This window comes from Hyperolius riggenbachi, chromosome 7 (genome assembly GCF_040937935.1).
Source record: "Hyperolius riggenbachi isolate aHypRig1 chromosome 7, aHypRig1.pri, whole genome shotgun sequence".
Lineage (NCBI taxonomy): Eukaryota > Metazoa > Chordata > Amphibia > Anura > Hyperoliidae > Hyperolius > Hyperolius riggenbachi.
Genome location: NC_090652.1, coordinates 89,338,252 through 89,347,612, shown reverse-complemented (window position 1 = coordinate 89,347,612; position 9,361 = coordinate 89,338,252). Strand labels below are relative to the sequence as shown.

Here is a 9,361-nt window from a genome sequence, read left to right as displayed (position 1 = left end):
TTACTGCAAAACAGATGCCTTTTTTCCACGAGTAGCTGCAAAGGCGGTGGACAGGCACCGCCCCCCCAATGAAGTTGCATCTGAGCACAGCCTCATTCTAATGCAGCTCCTGCCGATGCCCTTTCTCTTCAGGCTCTATTTTGCTCAATCTACCAAAGAATGATCTTCCCAATTTACAACTGACAAAATTGTGAAACGTTGAGGGAAGAAGACCTAGCTAAGTAAATTGGAATTTTTTCACTTAACCGTGAAAAAAGCATGTCCAAAATCTGGCCCGGAGGCCAAATGTGACCCCCTCCCCCCAAGCCTTTATATGTGGCCCTTTTGAATCTTTAATTGCATGCCGCCTGCAGGCCCTTGCTGCGGTGCCTCATGCATCAATGTTTGTAGCAAACCTGTGTCTGCTCTGCCACTTCCGTCACCCCCTTGTAGTCCCATGATAATTAATATAGGACAACAAAAAAATGGCCACCAGAGTCCTGCATAACTGATATACAGTCATGGCCGAAACTGTTGGCACCCCAGAAATCTGTCCAGAAAATCAAATCTTTCTCACAGAAAAGTATTGCAGTAACACGTTTTGCTATACACGTTTATTCCCTTTGTGCGTATTGGAACAAAACAAAAAAAGGAGGTAAAAAAGAAAATTGGACATAACATCACACAAAACTTCAAAAATGGGCTGAACAAAATTTAGTGGCACCCTTAACTTAATATTTGCACACCCTTTGGAAAATATTACTGAAATCAGTCCCTTTCTATAACCATCAATAAGCTTCTTGCACATCTCACCCGGAATTGTGGACCACTCTTCCTTTGCAAACTGCTCCAGGTCTCTCTTATTGGAAGGGCGCCTTTTCACAGCAGCAATTTTAAGATCACTCCACAGGTGTTCAATGGGATTTAGATCTGGACTCATTGCTGGCCACTTCAGAACTCTCCGGCATGTTGTTGCCATCCATTTCTGGGTGCTTTTTGAGGTATGTTTGGGGTCATTGTCCTGCTGAGAAACCCAAAATCTTGGACGCAAACCCAGCTTTCTGATACTGAGCTCTACAGTTCGACCCAAAATCCTTTGGTAATACTCAGATTTTATGATGCCTTGCACACATTCAAGGCACCTAGTGCCAGAGGCAGCAAAACAACCCCAAAATATCATTGAACCTCCACCATATTTCACTGTAGATACTGTGTTCTCTTCTTTGTAGGCCTCATCAGGGCTGTGGAGTCAGAGCAATTTTAGGTACCTGGAGTCGGAGTTGGAGTCGGTGGTTTCATAAACTGAGGAGTCGCATGATTTTTGTACCAATTCCACAGACCTGGGCTTCATTCCATTTTCTGTAGGAGGAACTGGAAAGTGAAGGAAGTGTACGCAAGGGGAGAGGAGTAGGCAAAGAGGGGGCACAGATGGAGAGGAGGAGGCAAAGAGGGAACACGGGGATGAGTCATGGGGGGCATAGGAAGATTGGATGGAGTAACAGAGAGGAGAGGACACATGAAACCCAGGGGGAGAGGATGGGGCACAGGAAGACCGAAGGATGCAGAAGCAAAGTACATATGGAGAGGAGGGAGGACAGGAAGAGGCACATAGGGGACACAGAGAGAAAGGAGGGACCACAGGGTGATAGAAGGGGGCACAATGTTAAACAGATTCAACTTAACCAAAAAATACAGTTCCTATCTTTTTTATTAACTTAGGGCAACCTGTATAATCGGCATAGTGTACCATGGGGCAATTGGCAAACGCTGTGTTTATTTTCACTAGTTTGGCCCCCTAGCAATCTCAAAAATGGTAATATGGCCCTTGGTGTAAAAAATACCTGCATTTAAACTTTCTGCCTTGATACCTTTGGCCCACAATGCCAGATTCTGACTTGCTAAACATCCCAACGTATGCATGATGGTTTTAACTGTTTTGCAGGCAATGGTACCCTGGGGGTTTTAGGGAATAGTCAAAAGCATTTAAATTCATAATAACTAATATTTTGTTTTTGAGAAAAGACCTAAATGTTGTTTGGGAATACCATATAAACTTCTAATCTTCTAGAATGAGAGCCATTTGTTCTTAGCAAAGGACCACAAGTTACCAACTTTCTTAATCCTCTTAGTTTTCCACTCATAAAACCTCCAAGCCTCCATTTTTTTAAAGCAAACTTGAAATTAAAATACTTTTAGAGATAATTGTGAGCCATATGCAATTCACCTTTTCTCCTGAGTTTTCACCTATGAGATGTTTCATCTTCAATTTAAAATACATTTGTAGCACTTTGCAATTGGAAAAAGTACTGAAAATAAGGTGAAAAAGTACTGCGAAAATTATTTTGAGTATTTGCTTGCAGATTATGTAAAAAGCATTTTATTTGCAAGTTGTGAAAATATCACCTTGGAGAAAACTCAGGAGAAAAAAGTGAATTGCATATGGCCCTGTATGTGTAACCGTAATTATAAACTTTCTTACAGTCTTATATTCTAGTTTTCAATGTAAGGTCTGAAATTTGAACACTGACCTGTGTACAGAAAGTCAGTGTGATGTAAAATCTGGTTTATTTTACAAAAAGAAACAATAAGATTTGGAAGTTTTCACCACTATTCTGTTGCCAGTTGTTTATTCAACCAGAAAGTTAAAAAGCTTCAATTTTATTTTTGGGAGTGCTGAGGCTGCATTCAGCTTGAATTTGATTACCTCATTTACATCGAAAAAACACTGAATTTATTAACCCTTGAAAAAAAAAAAGTAAAAACATTCAAGTTCTAACTAGGATTGGTACTATTTGTACCCATGTTTATTTAATGTCAGTTCAAGTACACTCTATTAGATTTTCACTGAATTCAATTTCTTTTCTCCGAATCTAATGTCTAATCTATTTTTAAAAAATGTATAATGTAGAACTAGCCTTACTGAATACACATCTTGCATATTGTCGTGCTGTTGCTGCATGAATGTATTAATGTCTGTGTTAAGTTTAAAACAAACCAGAAGCATAAAAAAAATGAAAATGTGTGTGTGTGTGTGTGTGTGTGTGTGTGTATATATATATATATATATATATATATATATATATATATATATATATATATATATATATATATATATATACTGTCAAGGTGATATTTTCAAACTTGTCAATAAAATGCCTTTTAGGCCTTGTTCACGTTGCGTTCGGCTTGCATGTACGTCCGTGTTGGGCTGTTTTTGAGGCGTCTTTTTTTCCATATTTCCGGCGCTTGGGTGGGCGGATTCATTTTTGTGCTTAGCGGTTAACGCAAGTCAGGAAGTGAACACTTTGACCTGGAAAATAATTGTATTTATTCCTAAAAACGCAAATGCAATCGCTACACAAAAGCGATTTTGTGAGCGTTTTGCATTGCTCCTATACGTTCCATTGAGGCGGAATCGCCTCAAAAATGGTACACGCTCCGCTTTACTGAACGGATAGCGCACAACCCATGCTGATATGAACCTTCTCATAGACATTCATTGTCCACGCGGTCGGTAAGTGTTTCTAAAAACCTCACGTGGCGAAAAAAAGCTGAAACCACCTGCAGTGTGAACAAGCCCTAAAATCACCAGCAAGAAAGAAGATACTTAAACCAGTTTTGATAGTACTTTTTCACTTACTTTTTTGATACCTTTTCAATTGCAAAGTGATGAACAGTTATTCTAAATAGAAGATTAAAAATTATCTCCTTGGGAGAAAAACTCATGAAAAAAAGTTAATTACACACAGTATCTTAACCATTTTTACCTTCCTGCAGTAAAACCTTATCTCAAGCTGTCTCTCGCTGTTTATTGGCTGTTAAGCTATGTATACACTTGAAAGATTAATGAAAGATATCAGACCAATTCTACCACCTTCCATGTAGTATGAGAGCCATAGCTACACAGTCTATTCTATTGTGCTGAACTCCACATTAGATAAAAATCTTTGCAAGAAGCTGCACACAAAGATGCTGCACACATTCAAAAGTCAGTATCTGCAAAAGCTCTGTTCCTGCAAAAGATCCGCTCCTGCAAAATGCATTTATAGTCTGATATCTGCAGATCATCATACACACCTTGTTTAACTGAAATTCATCTGAAGATCCATCCTGGTGGATCTGATCTGCAGATGAGTGTCTGTTAAACAAGGTGTGTATGAGATCTGCAGATCTCATAGACTATGAATGCATTTTGCTGGGACGGATCTTTTGCATGAACAGATCTTTTGCAGGAACAGATCTTTTGCAGGAACAGATCTTTTGCAGATACTGATCTTTTGCATGTGTACAGCATCTTTGTGTGCAGCATCTTGCATAGATGTTTATCTGATGGGGAGTTCAGCACAATAGAATAGACTGTGTAGGTATGGCACTCATACTACATGGAAGGGGGTAAAATTGGTCTGTGATCTTTCATTAATCTTTCAGGTGTGTACACAGCTTTAGTGTTTCAGAAATCAGGTCTGTATTTGACCCAGTTGGGTCGAATAACTCAGAGAAGCTCTTTTGCATAGATAACTGATTTTTTTTTTTAACTCTTATTGTACTGGAAAACAATATGAGACTCTCTTCTTTGCTGCTAATGTTCTATTTGTTAGCTGTACTACACATACACTTCATTATCTCATAAGTTTATTTTTGTTTCATGTTTGCTTTAAAGTGATGTGTCTGTACCTTTATTTACAGGCTTCATGCCAGTGACATAAGAATCTCACTTGACACTGAGCCCAACTGTGTGGTTAAATACAGTGTGGAGGATTATCAGCAAATGAGCTGGTAATCTTCCTTCTCTCTGTCTTGCTGCCTCCCCTCACACTTATAGAACATGTTTTATGGCTGGAGAAGACTACTGGAGTCCCAAATCTATGACCATCTCCCATTGATGAGCAGCGGGATGCATTGTGTGGCTTACGCAGCATCATAGGGCACTTCTAACCACAGGTAGGAGAAAACTCTTCCGTGAGGCACTCTAGTGTATCACATTGGTAGTATTGTCTCGCACACTAAGGGCCTCAGCCCACTAACGCAGTTGTGCGCAGTTGTGTCCGCTTTTCAGCAACACATCAATGTTACAGATGCTGAAAAGCGGACAGAAGTGGATTCAACTGTGTTAGTGGGCTCAGGCCCTCAAGGATCCAACCCGTTGTCTCTAGGGGGAGTGCAACAGCTGGAAAAGAGGGAGGACGCCCTCTATACAGTATTAAAAAATAATTCTCCTGCTGCAAATTGGCTCCTATGGCTGCAGTGGTTACTGAGTGCACATCACTGGATGCGAGTGTTTAGAGGAGCCTGACTCCCACCTCCCTAACAGGAGCTGATTCTCAGCAGCAGACAGATTTTTTTTGTCTCTGAGCCAAATATTGCCTTGATAAAGGTCCCCTATGTGGTTTTGAAACCGTTGGCTATAAGCTTTTACATGGAACCAATAAAGATTTTCTTTGGAAGTGCCAGCTCTTTATTTTGTTAGGTGCTCTAGTGTCTCTGTAGACTAAACCTAACTTGGTCTTAAAGCGGACCTGAACTCAGAACTTCCTCTCTGCTCTAAAAGATAAGCAACAGCATAATAACCTTTAAAGAAAACATGTCTTTGTTACAGCTCATACAAATCATGCTATAAATCTGCAGTGTGTCTACTTCCTGCTTTCATGGAAGCAAACATAGGGTTAACATCCTCTGTTTACATATTGCCTGTTTTGCCAAGGACTGCCCAGATTCCTGAAAGATTAAACTACACTTGTGACTTAGGGGGGAGGCTAAACTCTCTAAATACATACAGGGTGCATTTCTCTGTTTTCCTTCTGTTCTGCGCAAGAGTTGTTGTGTTGTAAAATTGCCATAGGTCAGTGAGGCACGAGCTTTTTCATTGTAACTTCATTTCAGAGCTGTTTCTGGCCATTGTGGCATCCCGGGCAAGGCACCTTTTTTCTCTCTACCCCAATCTTGTGAACAGGAAGATCATAACCTGCATCAATTTGCTTTTTGTGCACCAGTAAGAAATTGATAGTTTACATAGAAATAATGTTTCTCAAAATAAATGGGTAAAGGATAAACAAACTTACTAGGTCACATACATCTCCCTGGCCCAAACTCACTGAGCCCATATAACAAACCCTTCCAATAATGGCTTTGAGGGGTGTGTTTTCACTTTATAATCATTGTACTGTTAATGTATAGCCTTAAGGCTCATACACACATCAGACCATAGTCTTTGGAAAATGAAAGATCACAGACCAATTTTACCCCCTTCCATGTAGTATGAGAGCCATACCTACACAGTCTATTCTATGGAGCTGAACTCCCCATCAGACAGAAATCTTTGCAAGATGCTGGACACAAAGATGCTGTAGACATTCAAAAGATCAGTATCTGCAAAAGATCTTTTCCTGCAAAAGATCCGTTCCTGCAAATTGCATTCATAGTCTATGATATCTGCAGATCATCATCTGCAGATCAGATCCACCAGGATGGATTTTCAGATCTGCAGATGATTGTCTGATCTGCAGATGATTGCTTGATCTGCAGATGAATGTCAGTTAAACAAGGTGTGTATGATGATCTGCAGATCTCATAGACTATGAATGCAATTTGCAGGAATGGATCTTTGGCAGGAACAGATCTTTTACAGATACTGATCTTTTGTGTCTGTACAGCATCTTTGTGTGCAGCATCTTGCAAAGATTTTTTTCTGATGGGGAGTTCCATAGAAAAGACTGTGTAGGTATGGCTCTCATACTACATGGAAGGGGGTAAAATTGGTCTGTGATCTTTCATTTTCAAAAGACAATGGTCTGATGTATATATGTGGCCTCAGTCTCTATAAGTTAGAATTTTGTCCTGGATATCAAACCATAGTTGCAACAATCAATGCAACAGTGCCTATTTAGGTCTTAAAATTACCATCTATCTGCTGTAAGAATTCCATAAATCACGATGTGCTGAGACTACCTCTGTGGTGCCCCCTCCTATAGTTGTCACTCCAAGCATCTGCCTGGTTTGCCTATGCCTAAAAACAGCCCTGCTTAATTTTAACAAAAGCTATCATTCTATTTTCATCTGTATCCAGATTGGAATTTCTGATCATTAACTTTCCCTCAGGGCTCGTTTCCACTATTGCGTTGCGAAATCGCTGCGGCAAAATTCGCATGGATGACGATGTATGCGAATTTAACCATGGCAATGCCAGTGTGCTTTTCCATTGATTTCATGCAAATTCGCATGAAAATTCGTATACCAAAACAGTATGCGAATTTCCTATTCAATACATTAGCGGCGATTCGCATGCATTCCACTTGCAGGCGAATTCTGCGGCTCTGTTGAGCGTTTTTTCAAAGTTGAAAAAAACACACCTCAACAACGCTACAGTGGAAACAGGCCCATCCACTTGCATTACATTTGCGAATCGGATTGGAAACGAGCCCTCAGAGGAGCTTAAATACTCTCCATAGAACTGGAATTCCATAGTTCCACAATCACAGCCTGTTCCACAAAAGACTCTGGAACCTTCTGTAACCTATTAACCATATTATTTATGTAGTGCTGAAATGTCTTCAGCATTTTACAGAGTGCAACAAGCATTTTATGTCAATAAATGTCCTTCAGAGAAGCACACAATCTGAAGTCCCTACTTCAGTCTAAGGTCAGTTAGTGGGGAAGCCAGTTAGCCTCTCAGATAATCTATGTTTTGGCGACCAGTGGCGTCGCTAGGGCCTTTGATCGGGGGCACCGCCCCCGAACCTGTTGCCATGGGGCCCCGGATCGATTGGACGGCAGGAATGGGCACTGGGCGGAGAGGTGGGGGGGGGAGCGGGCAGTTAAAAACGCACCTCCGATCTCCGCAGGCACAGCCTCCATCATCTTCCGACTTCCTTCCCTGACGTCCATTGCCTTGGTTACAGCGCCCCCTTTGATGCTGTGACCAATGTCATCACAGGGTGCGCTGTTACCAATGCGAGCTACACCAGGGGAGGAAGTCGGAAGAAGCTGGAGACTGTGTCTGCGTCGATCGGAGGTAAGTTTGTAACTCGCCGCTCCGCCCAGCACCCGCCTCCTTACTCCTGCCTTCTACGCTGGGGGAAGCTACCTATCTAATCTACGCTGGGGGAGGCTACCTATCTAACCTACGCTGGGGCCAGCTACCTATCTAATCTATATTTGGGGAAGCTATCTATCTAACCTTCACTGGAGGAAGGTACCTGTCTAACCTACACTGGGGGAAGCTACCTATCTAACCTACGCTGGGGGAAGCTACCTATCTAACCTACACTGGGGGGAGCTACCTATCTAACCTACAGAGGGGGAAGCTACCTATGTAACCTATGTTGGGGGGGCAGCTACCTATCTAACCTAAACTGGGGGAAGGTACCTATCTAACCTACACTGGGGAAAGCTACCTATGCAACCTACGCTGGGGAAGCTACCTATCTAAACTATACTGGGGGCAGCTACCTATTTAACCTACGCTGGGGGAGCTACCTATCTAAACTATACTGGGGCAGCTACTTATTTAACCTACGCTGGGGGAAGCTACCTATCTAATCTTTGCGGGGGGCAGCTACCTATCTAATCTACACTGGGGGAAGCTACCTATCTAACCTACGCTGGGGGAAGCTACCTATCCAGTCCTACGCTGGGGGCAGCTACCCAGCTAATCTATACTGGGGGAAGCTACCTATCTAAAGGTGGCCATACACTCGTTAGATTAGCAGCAGATAGATCACTGATCTGTCTGATGTGTTTAGGAACATTTTTTACTAGGAACAGATTTCCAATAGATTTCAGTATGAAATCTATTGAAAATTGATCTGATGGCATTTGCTTGCCATCGGATTTCTATTAGGGCCAATGCAAAATAAGCCATCTCAACAGATCCACTTAGATTTTCTATCATGTCAGATCGATTGAAATCGATCGAAATTGGCCGCAAATCGATCAATTGGTCAATCGATTTGCGATCGATCGGCCCATATCGGCTGAGTGTGTGGGCCCCTTAACCTACACTGGGGGAAGCTACCTATCTAACCTACGCTGGGGGAAGGTACCTATCTAACCTACACTGGGGGCAGCTACCTATCTAACCTATGCTGGGGGAAGGTACCTATCCAACCTAAACTGGGGGAAGCTACCTATCTAACCTACGCTGGGGGAAGCTACCTATCTGATCTATACTGGGGGCACCTACCTATCTAACCTACGCTGGGGGAGGCTACCTATCTAACCTATACTGGGGGGCACCTACCTATTTAACCTACACTGGTGGAAGCTACCTATCTAACCTATGCTGGGGGAAGCTACCTATCTAATCTATACTGGGGGCAGCTACCTATGTAATCTATACTGGGGGAAGCTACCTATCTAACCTACACTGGGGAAAGCAACCTATCTA

The 9,361-nt window shown here is 42.0% G+C and overlaps 1 protein-coding gene across 1 annotated transcript in view; it reads left to right on the top strand.

Annotated features, from left to right (window-relative positions):
- Positions 1-4,787: 4,787 nt before the first annotated feature.
- Positions 4,788-9,361, top strand: part of AQP8 (aquaporin 8) — a 142,157-nt gene continuing 137,583 nt past the window's right edge. The window contains exon 1 of the mRNA XM_068244285.1: positions 4,788-4,920. The gene's annotated coding sequence lies outside the window, so the exon portion shown is untranslated. The remainder of the gene's footprint in view (positions 4,921-9,361) is intronic.